This window comes from Rhinoderma darwinii, chromosome 2 (genome assembly GCF_050947455.1).
Source record: "Rhinoderma darwinii isolate aRhiDar2 chromosome 2, aRhiDar2.hap1, whole genome shotgun sequence".
NCBI lineage: Eukaryota > Metazoa > Chordata > Amphibia > Anura > Rhinodermatidae > Rhinoderma > Rhinoderma darwinii.
In genome coordinates, this window is record NC_134688.1 from 93,563,848 (window position 1) to 93,583,206 (window position 19,359).

The 19,359-nt window shown below is 41.4% G+C and overlaps 1 protein-coding gene across 2 annotated transcripts in view; it reads left to right on the plus strand.

The window, feature by feature from the left end:
- The window catches only part of PFKM (phosphofructokinase, muscle), a 122,932-nt gene that overhangs the window by 37,252 nt on the left and 66,321 nt on the right, over nt 1–19,359 (plus strand). The window contains exon 1 of one of the 2 annotated variants that reach the window (XM_075851916.1): nt 4,239–4,257. The exons of the other annotated variant lie outside the window; for it this stretch is intronic. The gene's annotated coding sequence lies outside the window, so the exon portion shown is untranslated. Of the gene's footprint in view, nt 1–4,238; nt 4,258–19,359 lie in introns of those variants that run through there. 2 annotated transcript variants of the gene reach the window in all.

Below are 19,359 nucleotides of genomic sequence, written 5' to 3' on the forward strand. Positions count from 1 at the left end.
TATAAGAGAGTCACATATAAAGTCACTGAGCTCTTCAGTACGACCCATACACCCAATGTTGGTCTATGGAGATTACATGGCTGTGTGCTTTTATGCACCTGTTTGCAATGGGTGTGGCTAAAACACCTAAACTCAATAATTAAGAATGGTGTCCACATACATTTGGCCATATAGTTTACATTTCCTATTCATAAGTAGTATTTATAAGTAGGGCACAGCATTTGTGATGTGTTCTCCATCTGTATTCAGAGCTGTACATGGCTGCACAGAGGAGGACTGTTGGTGCAGCCACTGGGCCATACACATCACCCCCTCTCACATGCTAGAAATGGGGGGCTCTGATTCTGTCAGACCTGGGTAGTCACACCTTAGGTGTAGAAATGACACTACGACAATTCTAGGTTTGTGTTAAAAATGGTGAGGTTTAACCCGTTTGTGACCGCCAACACACATTTTCACGGCGGCCGCTAACTGGCTTTATTCTGAGGCATACGCCTCTTCGCAGCGTTGCATCAGAATAAAGCAGCGCCACCGGGAGAAGTAAAAGCTCCCTGCTCTCAGCTACCTCCTGGTAGCGGAGGACTAGGAGCAGCGCTGCTCGATCGGGCAGATCGAAATCCACCCGTTTAACCCCTTAGATGCGGCGCCGCATCTAAGTGGTTTTGGAGGGAGGGGGCTCCTTCTGTCACCCCACCGGCACCCTGCTATGCGATCGCAGGTGCTGGGGGCTGCTATAGAAAGGCCCCCAGGTCTGCCTCTAGTCAATGCCTGCTAGGCCATGCCAGAGGCATGGCCTAGCTGCGCAGATGCCTGTCAGTTTTTTACATTGACATACACTGCAATACAGAAGCATTGCAGTGTTATATAAAAGCGATCAAATGATCGTATAGTGAAGTCCCCTAATGGGACTAATAAAAAAGTTTAATAAAGTTAAATTTAAATAAAAACCCCAAAGAAAAAAAAATGAAAAACCTACTTTTTCCCCTTAAAAAATGCCCTATTATGAAAAAAAAAACGTGACACATTTTTGGTATCGCCGCGTCCGTAACAACCCCATCTATGAAGCTATTATGTTATTTAACCCGCTTGGCGAACACCATAAAAAAATAAAATAAAAAACTATTCCAGAATTGAAGTTTTCTTTGCATCCTGCCTTCAAAAAAATGTGATCAAAAAGTTGCATGTACTCCAAAATGGTACCGATAAAAACTACAAGTTGTCCCGCAAAAAAAACGCCCTCATACAGCTGCATCGGCGGAAAAATAAAAAAGTTATGGCTCATCAAATTTGGAGACCCAAAAACAAATAATTTTGAAAAAAAACTTTTTACTGTGTAAAAGTAGTAAAACACAAGAAAATTATATGAATTTGGTATCGTCGCAATCGTAGCGACCTGCTGAATAAAGTTGTTATTTATACCACACCATAAACGGCGTAAATTAAGGACGCTAAAAAAAGTGGCGAAATTGCTGTTTTTTTTTTTATTACCCCCCCCTCTGAAAAAAATTGATAGAAGTTAATCAATAAATTATATATACCCCAAAATGGTGGTATTTAAAAAATACAACTTGTCCTGCAAAAAACAAGACCGATGTTGACGCAAAAATAAAAAAGTTATAGCTCTTTGAATGCGACGATGGAAAAACGTAAAAAATAACTTGGTCATTAAGGCCTAAAATAGGCTGGTCACTAAGGGGTTAATTGTGTTTTATCTTTGTGAATCTGTACATATAAACGGTTCTCATAACTTCTAAACTACTATTATAGAGCATATGCTCATATCGAGAAAATAATCCGAACTATAGCTCATGTTGGTTGTGCTTGCTGCAGTCTTTCAACCTATGAACCTTGTGATCTTCAGAAACTATCGTAAATCTTTAGGGTATGTCCACACGGCTTATTTTCGGCCAAAAAATCAGAAGCAGAACGCCTCCAAACATCTGCCCATTGATTTCAAGGGGAAATACGGCTTTCTGTTACGACGGGGCGTATATTTTTACGCGGCTGTTTTTAAAAACGGCCACGTAAAGAGACGCCCGCAAAAAGAAGTGAATGTCACTTCTTGAGCCGTTTATGGAGCCGTTTTTCATTGACTAGAAAAACAACTCCAAAAAACTCTGCGAAACGCGAGTTTGCTTTTACAAATGGTTGAAACTCAGGAGCTGTTTTTCAGAAGTTTTTTTGCTAAGCGTGGGAACATACCCTTATAGTCACATTGCTAAACCATATATACATACCATACATATGCCAAACATGATATTATATTCATGTTTATGATCAACTTAAAATGGAGCTCCACTTTTGGATTCCTATTTCCCTAACATACACTTATAACCCAAATGGCTGGTATTCGGGTAATAAAGGAGGGCAGGAAATTAGGGGTTTTCTAGCACTTTGTTAATGGCGTATCCATAGGATAGGCCTTAGAAATTTGGCTGAATGAAGAGGCCCACAGCGCTTCATAATTTACACAGGCATAGCACCGTACAGATAGTTGTGGCTGTGTCTGGTATTGCAGCTCAGTCTATTTAAATATTGATGGCCTGACCTAAGAATAGGTTTGCCATTCCGGACCATAGTTACCTGATTATCTTCTATTTCGCTGTAAGGGTATGTTCACATGGCTTATTTTCAGCCGTTTTTTGGTCCGTAAACTGCTAAAAATATGGGGGCTGAACGCCTCCAAACGTTTGCCCATTGATTTAAATGGGAAAAACCGAGTTTTGTTCCCACGGGCCATTTGTAAAAACAGCGTGTAAAAAAAACAACAACCGCCCTGTAGAAAAGATTTTTCACAGCTCCAAAACCGGCCGTAAAAAACGCATCAAAAAATGCCTGATACATAAAAAACGTCTGAAAATCACAGGCTGTTTTCCCTTGAAAGCAGCTCCATATTTTACAGCCGTTTTACAGCCGTTTTTTTACAGCCGTTTTTTTGTTAAGCGTGTGAACATACCCTAAGGGTATGTTCACACACTAGACTAAAAACGTCTGAAAATACAGAGCTGTTTTCAAGGGAAAACAGCTCCTGTTCTTCAGATGTTTTTTAAGCCACTCGCGATTTTCGTGGCGTTTTTTACGCCCATTTTTGGAGCTGTTTTCAAGAGTCTACGGAAAACAGCTCCAAAAAACGTCCCAAGAAGTAACCTGCACTTCTTTTTCGTGGCCGTTTTTTTACGCGGCCGTTTTTCATAGCAGTCGCGTAAAAAAACGGCCCGTCGGAATAGAATGCCGTTTTTCCCATTCAAATCAATGGTCAGATGTTTGGAGGCGTTCTGCTTCCGATTTTTCGGGCGTTTACGGCCAGAAAAACGGCCGAAAATAGTCCGTGTGAACATACTCTAATAGAAATCTTATTGTCTTATACATAGCTGCCAATCTGAACAAGCAGGGCTACAGTGTAAAGTATGGGAGACACTAATGAGGCAGGAGGTGGATTTTAGGCTAATCTAGATTCCAATTCAACCATCGTGCTCCTGCAGTCTCTGTCCGTGTCTCTTATTTCCTCATAAAATGATAGAAAGGGTAACTATTATTCCTTTAACTGCTTTATTATGTGTCATTATCTACCAATAAGGCCAATACAGTTCCAATAATGGTTGTCACACGACTTTCTATGATCCTAAATGGTAAACCCGTCTATTTGTGCAAAGATATGGCAGCACATGAGGAATCACTGATAAATTGTCAATGTTGCCTTCTACAATTTTTGGTTGTCATTTTGCTTTGTAAAATACAAAAAAATGAAAAAATAACCAGAGTATGACTAAAAACCTGACAAAACACTGCAATTGAGAATATTTCTATATTTGTAGAGCACATATTTTATTTTAGGAGAAAAAATAATCTTTTCAATCTTGTATATTTCTCTTTATATACATACCAAAAAAAATTAGTGTGTGTGTGTGTGTGTGTGTGTGTGTGTGTGTAAATATAAAAATGCTGTATCACTTTGATGGCTGCCGTGCTCGGGTTATTCCAGGGTTATATCGGCTGTAGAAGGCATTCAAATAATGTCCCCAATATCACAGCTATGCTGCGTCTCACCAGTAGGAGGGGCTTTACTAGCAGCTGCTGCTGGCAGATGGCTTCTGCTATAAATATCAATGAGCCAATGACTGCAGCCACAGGCTATGTGCGCTGCCATCGAACTTGAAAGGGTTTTAATCAAACTTCTTATTTCAGTGACTGTCTCAGTCGGAATCTTCCTCTTCTTCACCTTTTTTCAAGTCAACAAAAGAAAAAAAAGTTTTACTGGTTAGTAGATTCTGGTGCAATTCAATTGTATTTTATATATGCTAGTACTTCGATAAGGTGGTAGCTTTTTTTTTTTTGTAGGCTCTGGCGTGTGTGTGTGTGTGTGTGTGTGTGTGTGTGTGTGTGTGTGTGTGTGTGTGTGTATATATATATATATATATATAGATATATATATTATATCCCACCAGAAAATGGCGACCGCACACTGCGAACACCAATGTCACATAAGCGACTAAATCTAAATAAATATTCATTACTGCTAAATCTACTTACAATAGGGAGGTTCTTAGCACACGTTTTGATCAAATTGTGTGAGCCCACCTGCCATGACAAGGCGTCCTCCATAAATATATATTATATCCCACCAGAAAATGGCGACCGCACACTGCGAACACCAATGTCACATAAGCGACTAAATCTAAATAAATATTCATTACTGCTAAATCTACTTACAATAGGGAGGTTCTTAGCACACGTTTTGATCAAATTGTGTGAGCCCACCTGCCATGACAAGGCGTCCTCCATAAATATATAATATATATATATACAGTGGAGGAAATAAGTATTTGATCCCTTGCTGATTTTGTAAGTTTGCCCACTGTCAAAGACATGAACAGTCTAGAATTTTTAGGCTAGGTTAATTTTACCAGTGAGAGATAGATTATATAAAAAAAATAAAAAAAAATAACATTGTCAAAATTATATATATTTATTTGCATTGTGCACAGAGAAATAAGTATTTGATCCCTTTGGCAAACAAGACTTAATACTTGGTGACAAAACCCTTGTTGGCAAGCACAGCAGTCAGACATTTTTAGTAGTTGATGATGAGGTTTGCACACATGTTAGATGGAATTTTGGCCCACTCCTCTTTGCAGATCATCTGTAAATCATTAAGATTTCGAGGCTGTTCGCTTGGCAACTCGGATCTTCAGCTCCCTCCATAAGTTTTCGATGGGATTAAGGTCTGGAGACTGGCTAGGCCACTCCATGACCTTAATGTGCTTCTTTTTGAGCCACTCCTTTGTTGCCTTGGCTGTATGTTTCGGGTAATTGTCATGCTGGAAGACCCAGCCACGAGCCATTTTTAATGTCCTGGTGGAGGGAAGGAGGTTGTCACTCAGGATTTGACGGTACATGGCTCCATCCATTCTCCCATTGATGCGGTGAAGTAGTCCTGTGCCCTTAGCAGAGAAACACACCCAAAATATAATGTTTCCACCTCCATGCTTGACAGTGGGGACAGTGTTCTTTGGGTCATAGGCAGCATTTCTCTTCCTCCAAACACGGCGAGTTGAGTTAATGCCAAAGAGCTCAATTTTAGTCTCATCTGACCACAGCACCTTCTCCCAATCACTCTCAGAATCATCCAGATGTTCATTTGCAAACTTCAGATGGGCCTGTACATGTGCCTTCTTGAGCAGGGGGACCTTGCGGGCACTGCAGGATTTTAATCCATTACGGCGTAATATGTTACCAATGGTTTTCTTGGTGACTGTGGTCCCAGCTGCCTTGAGATCATGAACAAGTTCCCCCCGTGTAGTTTTCGGCTGAGCTCTCACCTTCCTCAGGATCAAGGATACCCCACGAGGTGAGATTTTGCATGGAGCCCCAGATCTATGTCGATTGACAGTCATTTTGTATGTCTTCCATTTTCTTACTATTGCAGCAACAGTTGTCTCCTTCTCACCCAGCGTCTTACTTATGGTTTTGTAGCCCATTCCAGCCTTGTGCAGGTCTATGATCTTGTCCCTGACATCCTTAGAAAGCTCTTTGGTCTTGCCCATGTTGTAGAGGTTAGAGTCAGACTGATTAATTGAGTCAGTGGACAGGAGTCTTTTATACAAGTGACCATGTAAGACAGCTGTCTTTAATGTATTCACCAAGTTGATTTGGAGCGTGTAACTGGTCTGGAGGAGGCTGAACTCTTAATGGTTGGTAGGGGATCAAATACTTATTTCTCTGTGCACAATGCAAATAAATATATATAATTTTGACAATGTGATTTTCTTTTTCTTTTTTTATATAATCTATCTCTCACTGGTAAAATTAACCTAGCCTAAAAATTCTAGACTGTTCATGACTTTGACAGTGGGCAAACTTACAAAATCAGCAAGGGATCAAATACTTATTTCCTCCACTGTATATATATATATATATATATATATATATATATATATATATATATATGTATGTATGTATGTATAATTACTTTAGAATTACTGTTACGAAGAATCACAAAATGCACTTATTTACTGCTGAATATTTGCTATTTAGTTCACGATATTACAACCTTTGTAAAGTAAGGTATGCATTCTGGCTTCCTCAATATCCTTATAAGTTGTTGTTTTTTTTTTTTTAGCATGTTTCATGTTTACCGCTTACTTCAGTAGATAGATGTGCAATATTAGTGAATGGGATTCATGAGTTTTCTAGTCACACATTAAAGCATATTGACTAATACTGATTCTCCGTTGAGTGCCACATCAATATGTAATTCGAAAGCCGCATGCACCTTATGTCTCAACATAACACCACCATTTGAGGAATATGGCGCAGCTTCTGAGCTATAGGGCTTGGATCACAAACATAATTTTGTGTCAGTTTTTGGCTAAATTTTTTGAGCTAAAGCCAGAAATTGATCCAAAAGGAAGGAAAGGTATAATGGAAAGACTGATGCATCTCCTTTCTTTTGAGTCCACTTCTGTGTTTGGCTGAAGAAACTCATTCAAATACTGCATTCAAACTGCGAGTGTGAACCTAGCCTTCGTGTCACCGTCACATTTCTGATTCTGAAAGTCCAGCTTACTTTTTTTTTTCCTGACATTCTTTGTCCCAATTGCATTGATTGTTTCTTTTCATTGTGATTTTCAAGCACATTTTGTATTATATATATATACACTACCGTTCAAAAGTTTAGGGTCACTTAGAAATTTCCTTATTTTTGAAAGAAAAGCACAGTTTTTTTCAATGAAGATAACATTAAATTAATCAGAAATACACTCTATACATTGTTAATGTGCTAAATGACTATTCTAGCTGCAAACGTCTGGTTTTTAATGCAATATCTACATAGGTGTATAGAGGCCCATTTCCAGCAACCATCACTCCAGTGTTCTAATGGTACATTGTGTTTGCTAACTGTGTTAGAAGGCTAATGGATGATTCGAAAACCCTTGTGCAATTATGTTAGCACCGCTGTAAACAGTTTTGCTGTTTAGAGGAGCTATAAAACTGACCTTCCTTTGAGCTAGTTGAGAATCTGGAGCATTACATTTGTGGGTTCGATTAAACTCTCAAAATGGCTAGAAAAAGAGAGCTTTCATGTGAAACTCGACAGTCTAGAAATGAAGGCTATTCCATGCGAGAAATTGCCAAGAAACTGAAGATTTCCTACAACGGTGTGTACTACTCCCTTCAGAGGACAGCACAAACAGGCTCTAACCAGAGTAGAAAGAGAAGTGGGGGGCCCCGCTGCACAACTGAGCCACAAGACAAGTAAATTAGAGTCTCTAGTTTGAGAAATAGACGCCTCACAGGTCCTCAACTGGCAGCTTCATTAAATAGTACCCGCAAAACACCAGTGTCAACGTCTACAGTGACGAGGCGACTCCGCAACGCTGGCCTTCAAGGCAGAGTGGCAAAGAAAAAGCCATATCTGAGACTGGCTAATAAAAGGAAAAGATTAATATGGGCAAAAGCACACAGACATTGGACAGAGGAAGATTGGAAAAAAGTGTTATGGACAGACAAATCGAAGTTTGAGGTGTTTGGATCACACAGAAGGACATTTGTGAGACGCAGAACAACTGAAAAGATGCTGGAAGAGTGCCTGACGCCATCTGTCAAGCATGGTGGAGGTAATGTGATGGTCTGGGGTTGCTTTGGTGCTGGTAAAGTGGGAGATTTGTACAAGGTAAAAGGGATTTTGAATAAGGAAGGCTATCACTCCATTTTGCAACGCCATGCCATACCCTGTGGACAGCGCTTGATTGGAGCCAATTTCATCCTACAACAGGACAATGACCCAAAGCACACCTCCAAATTATGCAAGAACTATTTAGGGAAGAAGCAGGCAGCTGGTATTCTATCTGTAATGGAGTGACCAGCGCAGTCACCAGATCTCAACCCCATAGAGCTGTTGTGGGAGCAGCTTGACCGTATGGTACGCAAGAATTGCCCATCAAGCCAATCCAACTTGTGGGAGGGGCTTCTGGAAGCATGGGGTGAAATTTCTCCCGATTACCTCAGCAAATTAACAGCTAGAATGCCAAAGGTCTGCAATGCTGGAATTGCTGCAAATGGAGAATTCTTTGACGAAAGCAAAGTTTGAAGGAGAAAATTATTATTTGAAATAAAAATCATTATTTCTAACCTTGTCAATGTCTTGACTATATGTTCTAGTCATTTTGCAACTCATTTGATAAATATAAGTGTGCGTTTTCATGGAAAACGCAAAATTGTCTGGGTGACCCCAAACTTTTGAACTGTAGTGTGTGTGTGTGTGTGTGTGTATATATATATATATATAATATGTAGAATTTTTTTATTTTTTTTTGTAGCATGTCCTAGATGTTACATTTTCTTTCCCTTTCTATACGATATATATTTGCAGTACTTCACATGTGGTTTTCTGCAGAAGTTTATTCTAGAACTGTTTCTTACCTAAAAAAAACATTTTAAAAAAAGGCCCCAAATTGCACCAAAATCAACTCTCCAACATGGTGTGTGTGTGTGTGTGTGTGTGTGTGTGTGTGTGTGTGAGCGCGAGCGCAGTAGTGGTGCGCCTCTAAACTGCTATACTGTTGCCCCAGCTCCTGATGCATGGGCACTTTACAGTAATATATTTTCCAATGAACACATTTCATCCACATTAAATTAATAACAAACAATTTGCAAATCATAAAAAGACTCCTGTAGTGTTAAAAGAATCTCTGTCACGAGACTATAAGTGCCTACATAATGTGATCGGCGCTGTAATATAGATAACACTGTTTTTTATTTTGAAAAACGATCATTTTTGAGGAAGTTATGAACAATTTTAGCTTTATGCTAATGACTATCTTAATGCCCAACTGGGTGTTTTTACTTTTGACCAAGTGGGCATTGTAAAGAGAAGTGTATGACACTGAATGAGGAGCAGAATTTCCACAACCAATTTATGGTGTTGTGGTTTTTACAGCATTTACGGATCATTTACGCAGTACAAAACGCTGGAAATGCGCAGGTTCACATATGCTTTCCTATAACCAATGTTTAACACTAAATCCGCATGTAAAACCGCTGTGGACAAAACGCACACAAAATTCTCACCTACCCTGCATTTATGCAGCATTTTCTGCTAGAAAACCGCATCAGTAGCTACCCCAGAAAACGCTGCGGAAATTCCGCAACGTTCACGCTATGTGGGAACCCAGCCTTAGGTGTGATTTTACCTGCAGAACTACCTGTGTTTAACTGCGGATTTTCTTCACCAAATAATGCAACGTGTGCATGTAGCATTAGACATGATAAAAAACATCATATGAGGGCACATTTACACAGTCCCATTATGAGTCCATATCAAGTATGTATATTTTTAACCAAAATGGAAACCGACCCCAGGTAAAGAAATACCTTTTGCTTTGGGAAAGGTTTTCCACTGATATTTGGGCAAAACATGAAGCATATAATCCTTACTTGTATGAAATCTACATTTGGGTAAATGTGGGTACTGTAAGGTTAACCTGCAAGGATAACAAATATATAGTGAACTATAGAGCCTTGTGCAACTTTCAAATATACTTTTGTTTTTCAACCATTTTTCATATCTCTACTTGCAGTCAGTGAATGGGAACATTCTGGTTTACATTCAGAGGCTGTGAACAAGAATGAGTTTGTTTACGTAAGACTGGGCAAACCTGTTGGTCCAAAACAGTTGTTTCCTATATTTTACAGGATATCTGTATTTGAATACCTCTGCAATTTTACTTCTATTCCCCCGAGGTTTGATGCTGAGTATTGTTATAATCCACCATGTTGGAGTTTTTGAAGGGAGGCCTGAAACCATCTATTGTTTGTAACACAAAGTGGACAGAAAGGAAGCTGATGTCTAATATCAAGTTTGTAGTTCCTAAAATGTTTATAATTAGTTCTTACATATTTCATTGAGGTGTTTTCTTAAACAGCATTTTATATTTCACAGTGTAATAAAAAGGTTCAATCATTTAGCAAAGTTTGCTTGTACACCTGGTTTCAAAATTCTGCTGGTTGCTTTGGAAACCGTCAGCAATAGATCTCCTCTCTGCTGTCAGACATTGTGACTATCATCTGAGCTTCCCTAGTGCCCTACAATCCCACTGGAATCAAAAATCCAACCGATTTCATAGGTACACTTTAACCCCATTCCTGCTTTGGCCACTTTTGACCTTCCTGACAGAGCCTCATTTTTTAAATCTGACATGTTTCACTTTATGTGGTAATAACTTCGGAATGCTTTTACCTATCCAAGCGATTCTGAGACCGTTTTCTCGTGACACATTGGACTTTATGTTACTGGCAAGAATTTGCTCGATACGTTAGGTATTTAATTGTGAAAAACGCCAAAATGTAGCAAAAAATTTCAATAATTTGCATTTTTCTCAATTTAAATGTATCTGCTTGTAAGACAGATAGTAATACCACACAAAGTTGTTGCTAATTAACATCCCCATATGTCTACTTTAGATTGGCATCCTTTTTTGAACATCCTTTTATTTTACAAGGCTTTGAACTTTAGCAGCTAATTCTCACATTTTCAAGAAAATTTCAAAAGGCTATTTTTAACCCCTTTAGGACACAGCCTGTTTTGGCCTTCAGGACACAGCCTATTTTTTCAAATCTGACATGTGTCACTTTATGTGGTAATAACTCCGGAATGCTTTTACCTATCCAAGCGATTCTGAGATTGTTTTCTCGTGACATATTGTACTTTATGTTAGTGAAAAAATTTGGTCGATAAATTCAATATTTATTTGTGAAAAACTTCAAATTTTAGCAAAAATTTGCAAAAATTTGCATTTTTCTAAACTTAAATGTATTTGCTTGTGAAACAGATAGTAATACCACACAAAATAGTTACTAGTTACCATTTCCTATATGTCTACTTTATGTTTGCATCATTTTTTTTCACGTACTTTTATTTTTCGAGGACGTTACGAGGCTTAGAACTTTAGCAGCAATTTCTCATATTTTCAATAAAATTTCAAAAGGCTATTTTTTCAGGGACCAGTTCAGTTCTGAAGTTGCTTTGAGGGCCTTATATATTAGAAAGTCCCCATAAATCACCCCATTTTGAAAACTGTACCCCTCAAGGTATTCAAAACCACATTCAGAAAATATTTTAACCCTTTAGGCGTTTCACAGGAATTAAGGCAAAGTAGAGGTGAAATTTACAAATTTCATTTTTTTTGCCGAAATTCATTTGTAATAAAAAAAAATCTGTAACACAGAAGGTTTTACCAGAGAAACGCAACTCAATATTTATTGCCCAGATTCTGCAGATTTTAGAAATATCCAACATGTGGCCCTAGTATGGTAATGGACTGAAACACAGGCCTCAGAAGCAAAGGAGCACCTAGTGGATTTCGGGGCCTCCTTTTTTTAGGAATATATTTTAGGCACCATGTCAGGTTTGAGGAGGTCTTGTGGTACCTAAACAGCCGAAACCCCCCCAAAGTGACCCCATTTTGGAAACTACACCCCTCAAGGCATTTTTCTAGGGGTATAGTTAGCATTTTGACCCCACAGTTTTTTTGCAGACTTTAGTGGAATTAGTCTGTGAAGATGAAAATCACCTATTTTTCTGTGGAAACATAGAATTTTTTCATTTTTACAAGGAATAAAGGAGAAAAAGCCGCCCAACATTTGTAAAGCAATTTCTCCCGATTACGGCAATACCCCATATGTGGTCGTAAACTGATGTTTGGACCCACAGCAGGGCTCAGAAGGGAGGGAGCGCCTTTTGGATTTTTTGAAGCAGATTTTGCTGGATTGGTTTTCAGTGCCATGTCGGGTTTGCAACGCCCCGGAGGGACCAAAACAGTGGAAACCCCCCAAAAGTCACCCTATTTTGGAATCTACACACCTCAAGGAATTTTTCTAGGGGTATAGTGAGCATTTTGGCCCCTCAGGATCTTTTTTAGAGCTAGGGTGACCAAAAAACAGCGATTTTGGCGCTTTAAATTCTTTATTTATTACAGCGTTCACCGTGCGCAATAAATTACGTTTTAATTTATTCTGCCGGTCGGTACGATTACGCCGATACCATATGTGTATAGTTTTTTTTAAGTTTTGCAGCGTTTGCACAATAAAATGAAGTTTCTATAAAATAATTTATTTTCTGGGACACGCTATTCTGAGCCGTAACTTTTTTATTTTTTCGTCAAAAAAGCTGTGGGAGGTCTTGTTTTTTGCGGGACGGGTTGTAGTTTTCATTGGTACCATTTTGGGGTAAATGCAACTTTTTGATCACTTTTTATTCTATATCTTGGGAGGGGTGGTGACCAAAAAATAGCGATGCTGACCGTTTTCAGTTTATTTTGTTTGCGGCGTTCACCGTGCGGAAAAATTAACATTATAGTTTCATAGATTGGGTCGTTACGAACGCGGCGATACCAAATATGTGTACTTTTTTTTAACGTTTTCATTTTTTCCCTATAATAAATGACTTATTATAGGAAAACAAAACCTTTTATTTTTACACTTTTATAAAACATTTTTATTAACTTTTTTTTACTTTTTACACTTTATATTTTTGTTTATTAACTTTCTTTTTTTGACCTGCAGCTCTGATCGCTGCTAGAATACATTACACTACCTAGGTAGTGTAATGTATTCCAACTGTCAGTGTGACGTCACAGTCACTCTGACAGTTGGTCTACGAGGATCAGCAGAGGCTGATCCTCATAGGCTGACATACATGGCAGACCTGGGGGCCGTTGTCTGGCCCCCAGGTGCCATCACAAGCATCAGAAGCCCCCACGATTGCATGGGGGCTGCTGATGCGCTACAAACCCGCTACATGCGGAGATCGCAATCGAGCCCCGCATGTAACGGGTTAATTGCCGAAATCAGCGGCGATGAGCCGCTGATCGGCAACACTGGAGAGTGTCAGCTGTCGGGGACAGCTGATCTCCCAAGTTCCCGATGCACACTGTCGCCGACAGTGTGCATCGGGAACGGCACAGTGACTTTCTGTCACTCTGACAGGAAGCCTATCAGGACCAGCCGAAGGTTGCTCCTGATGGGCTTCTGTCCATGGCAGACCCGGAAGCCATTGTTTGGCTTCCGTTTGCCATACTAACTATCGGCAGACCCCGCGATTTCGGACGGGGGTCTGCCGATATGTTAGAAACCCCTAAAATTCGGCGATTGCACCCGATCGCCGAATTTAAGGGGTTAATGCGCCGAAATCAGCGGCAAAGGACCGCTGGCCGGCAAGAGGGGAGTGTCAGCTGTCGGCGACAGCTGACCTCCTGGTTCCCGGTGCACACTGTCGCCGACAGTGTGCACCGGGATTAACTCAGTAACTGTACGTCCTCGTGCGGGAAGTAACTTCCTGCAACGACGTACAGTTACGTCCTGGTGCGGATAGGGGTTAAAGGGTCCAGTTCATTTGTGAAGTGGCTTTGAGGACCTTATATATTAGAAATCCCCAAAAAGTCACTTTAAAGTCATTTTAAAAACGTCACCCCTCAATGTATTCAAAACAGCATTTAGAAAATTCCTTAACCCTTTAGACGTTTCACAGGAATTAAAGCAAAGTAGAGGTGAAATTTACAAAGTTCATATTTTTTTTCCAGAAATTAATTTTTAGTCGATTTTTTTTTTTTTTGTAACACAAAGTTTTACCAGAGAAATGCAACTCAATATTTATTGCCCAGGTTCTGCAGTTTTGGGAAATATCCCACATGTGGCCCTAGCGTGCTACTGGACTGAAGCACCGGCCTCAGAAGCAAAGGAGCACCTAGTGGATTTTGGGGCCTTATTTTTATTAGAATATATTTTAGGCACCATGTCAGGTTTGAAGAGCTCTTGCGGTGCCAAAACAGTGGAAACCCACCAGAAGTGACCCCATTTTGGAGACTACACCCCTCAAGGTATTCACCTAGGGGTGTAGTGAGCATGTTAACCCCACAGGTGTTTTGTAGAAATTAGTGTGCACTCGATGTTGCAGAGTGAAAAATGAGATTTTTTCCATAGATATGCCAATATGTGGTGCCCAGCTTGTGCCACCATAACAAGACGGCTCTTTAATTATTATGCGGTGTTTCTCGGTTTTAGAAACACCCTACATGTGACCCTAATCTTTTGCCTGGACATTTGACAGGGCTCAGGAGTGAAAGAGTACCATGTAAAATTGAGGCCAAATTTGGCGATTTACAAAGTATTGGTTCACAATTGCAGGGCTCAGATGTGAAATCATTGCATTTATTAAGGGGTGAGCATTTTCACCCACTGGCGTAGCTATAGGGGTCGCAGCGGTCGCAATTGCGACCGGGCCCCGAAGCCAGGGGTGCCCACGGGCCCCCGCACCACATCAATAAAAAGTTACTATAGTAACTCGGGCCGCGGGCCCCTGTTACTATAGTAACATACTTTACTTACCTTCCTGGTTCCGGATGGCAGCGGCGGTCCTGACGTCAGGCGCTGTGCGCAGCGCATGACGTCACAGCGCTATGCCGCCGCGCACAGCATCGAGACTACAGAACTCCGAAGAGGAAGGTAAGCTTAGCCCTGACTGGCGGGGTCTGACTCCCGGGACCCGCCAATCAGCTGTTTTGAAGGGGCCGCAGCACTCGTACGAGAGCTGCTCCCCTTCATTCCTGTCACTTCATTCCGGTCACACTGTGAATCCGTGTCGGCGATTCACAGTGTGAGCGAGTAGTGAAATGAAGGGGAAGCAGCTCTCGTACGAGTGCTGCGGCCCCTTCAAAACAGCTGATTTGCGGGTCCCGGGCGACACATCAGCTATTGATGGCCTATCCTGTGGATAGGCCATCAATGTTTAGGGACTGCACAACCCCTAAGCCTACGATGTAGCAGGCTTAGGGGGGCCCATGAGACAGGATCACAGATTGTGTGATCCTGTCTGCTGGGCCCTGTATCTAAGCCAATCACATGGTAGGCTTAGATACATGGCCCATGCGTGATCCTGTCTGCTGGGCCCTGTATCTAAGCCTACCACACTGTAGGTTTAGATACAGGGCCCCAGCACACAGTAATCTTATACTGTATAAGATTACTGTCTGCTGGACCCTGTATCTAAGCCTGCCTTGTGGTAGGCTTAGATACAGGGTCCCACAGACAGTATCACACATGGGCCCTGTATCTAAGCATTAGGGTATGTGCACAGACACTAATTACGTCCGTAATTGACGGACGTATTTCGGCCGCAAGTACCGGACCGAACACAGTGCAGGGAGCCGGGCTCCTAGCATCATAGTTATGTACGACGCTAGGAGTCCCTGCCTCGCTGCAGGACAACTGTCCCATACTGTAAACATGTTTTCAGTACGGGACAGTTGTCCGGCAGTGAGGCAGGGACTCCTAGCATCGTACATAAGTATGATGCTAGGAGCCCGGCTCCCTGCACTGTGTTCGGTCCGGTACTTGCGGCCGAAATACGTCCGTCAATTACGGACGTAATTAGTGTGTGTGCACATACCCTAACACATGTGTTACTAATCATTTTTTGTGTGTTTTCTTACAGGTTCGGTCGTTGGAATACGGCGGATTCCAGGACTACTTCGATGACAGCTTTTTTTTTATTAATAAAATGGTTAATGAGGGTTGTGTGTTTTTTTTTTTTTATTTCAATAAAATATTTTTTCTATGTCTTTGTGTTTTTTTTTAAACTATATTACTACCGCCTTAGTAATTGCCGCCGGCTGATTGACAGCGTCCATTGCTAAGGCGGGGCTTAGTGTTAGCGGATGCAGAGGCTAACACTAACCCCCTTTATTACCCCGGTACCCACCGCCACCAGGGGTGCTGGGAAGAGCCGGGTACGATCCAGTACCTGACCATCTGTAGTGATGGTCGGCCACTGGAGTGGCCGCAGGCTGCTATTATCAGGAGGGGAAAGGCCAAAAACAGTGGCCCTTCCCATCCTGGTAATGCTAGGCTGCTGCTGCTTTATTGTATCTGGCTGGTTATGAAAATGGGGGGTACCCCACGTCATTTTAAAAAAAATAATTGGAAAGAACGATGTCGGGTCCCTCCCAATTTTCATAACCAGCCAGATACAACACAGCAGCAGCAGGCAGCATTACCAGGGTGGGAAGGGCCACTGTTTTTGGCCTTCCCCAGCCTAATACTACCAGACTGCGGCCACCCCGGTGCCTGCCCGTCACTACAGATGGTCGGGTACTGGTTTGTACCCGGCTCCTCCCAGTACCCCTGGTGGCGGTGGGTACCGGGGTAATAATGGGGGTTAGTGTAGCCTCTGCACCGGCTAACATTAAGCCTCGCCTTAGTGATGGAGATTGTCAACCAGCCAGCGGCCATTACTAAGGCGGTGATAATAAAGTTTAAAAAGATACAAGCACATGGAAAAAATATTTTATTGAAATAAAAAAACTCAACCCTCATTAACCATTTTATTGAGAATAAAAAAAACGCCGTCATTGAAGTCCTCGTATCCGAAGTCCAACAACCGAACCTGTAAAAAAAACACAAACACACAAAAATAATCAGTAACACATAAAGAAGCAAAATTATTATTCTTACCTATCCTGGGTCCAGCGCTGGAGCCGCAATGTCAGCGAGCTGGGCCCTGTATCTAATCCTATCATGTGTGATACAGTCTGCTGAGCTGTGTATCTAATCCAATCATGTATGATACTGTCTGCTGGGCCCTATATCTAATCCGATCATGTGTGATACTGTCTGCTGAGCCACTGTATCTAATCCTATCATGTGTGATACTGTCTGCTGAGCCACTGTATCTAATCCTATCATGTGTGGTACTGTCTGCTGAGCCACTGTATCTAATCCTATCATGTGTGATACTGTCTGCTGAGCCACTGTGTCTAATCCTATCATGTGTGGTACTGTCTGCTGAGCCACTGTATCTAATCCTATCATGTGTGGTACTGTCTGCTGAGCCACTGTATCTAATCCTATCATGTGTGATACTGTCTGCTGGGTCACTGTATCTAATCCTATCATGTGTGATACTGTCTGCTGAGCTGTGTATCTAATCCTATCATGTGTGATACTGCCTTCTGAGCCACTGTATCTAATCCTATCCATAGTTTATAGGGTCGTAGTGCTATAGATATGCTATGCTGTCTCACATACACACTTTTTTTTGGGGCGGACACATATGTATTGGGGCTATTTCCCGGACATTTTAAGCCCTGAGGGTATGTTCACACGGCAGCGTCCGTTACGGCTGAAATTACTGTGCTGTTTTCAGGAGAAAACAGCACCGTAATTTCAGCCGTAATGGCATGTGCAGGCGTCTTTTGCTGCGTCCATTACGGAAGTAATTGAAGCTGGTTTTCCATGGAGTCCATGGAAAACGGCTCCATTTACGTCTGAAGAAGTGACAGGCACTTTTTTACGCGCCGCCTTTTGACAGCGGCGTAAAAAAAAATGACCGTCGGCACAGAACATCGTAAGACCCATTCAAATGAATGGGCAGATGTTTGCCGACGCTTTTGAGCCGCATTTTCGGACGTAATTCAATGCTAAAACGCCCGAATTACGTCCGTAAATAGTGTGTGTGAACCCAGCCTTAGTGACGCCCCGGCTGCTAGTGCTGCATTGTTGGGTCACTTAGGAGACCCAGCGATGCAGCTGAAAGCGGACCGTCGGCCATGAGAAGTTTGCGGGGGGGGGCCCAGTAAGAATTTTTGCATCGGGGCCCATGAGCCTCTAGCTACGCCCCTGTTTTCACCCCACAGGTCTTTTCCATAAATGATTGCGCTGCGGATGGTGCAAATTAAAATTTTTATATTTTTCCCTAGATATGCCATTTCATTGGCAAATATGTCATGCCCACCATGTGCAACTGGAGACACACACCCCAAAAATTGTTAAAAGGGTTCTCCCGGGTGTGGCAATGCCATATATGTGGAAGTAAACTGCTGTTTGGACACGCTGTAGGGTTCAGAGGGGAGGGAGCGCCATTTGACTTTTGGAGGGCGGATTTTGCTTGGTAGTAGTTTTGTTTGAGTATTGCTGGTGTTTCCGTTTATAATGTTGGGGGTACATGTAAGCTGGGCAGAGTACATCAGGGGCATAGTCGGGTCGTATAATAATGGGGTAAAAAACAATAAAATGATCCATAGATGTGTGTTACGCTGTGAAGCAATCCTTTCTGCACAGGCCAGTGTCGCACTGATATATGGCGTCCTTTCTTATCCCCCTTTTGGTCCACACTCCGCACCTTTGCAGTTTGGGGAATTTTGCTCGGAAGTGTTGTCCTGGTAAAATACGGGCACCGTCTCTTCCAGCGGATAGATTTGGGCCCTACCCTTCCTGGTTCCCTAATTTTAGTTCCTTGATAAATCGCCTCTTGAAACAGAAGAAATGTTCCCCTTGGACCTGCACGACTGCATATTTTTTATTTTCTGACTTATTGGAGCCTCAACTAATTTTATTTTTTCATAGACATAGTGGTATGAGGGCTGTTTTTTTGCAGGACGAGCTGTAGTTGTTATTGGTACCATTTTGGGGTACATGCGACTTTTTTATCACTTTTTATCCTATTTTTTGGGAGGCAAGGTGACCAAAAAACAGCAATTCTGGCATAGTTTTTTTAGTTTTTTTTACAGCGTTCACCATGCGCTATCAATTACATGTTAACTTTATTCTGCTGGTCAGAACGATTCCGGCAATACCTAATTTATAGCATTTTTTTATGTTTTACAACGTTTTGCAAAATAAAATTACTTTTGTAAAAAGAATGTATTTTTTCTGTCGCCAAGTTGTGAGAACCGTAACTTTTTAACTTTTTCGTCGACAGAGCTGTGGATACGTGCAACTTTTTGATCACTTTTTATTCCAATATTTGTAGGGCAAAGTGACCATAAAACAGAAATTCTGGTATAGATTTTTAAGATTTTTTTTACG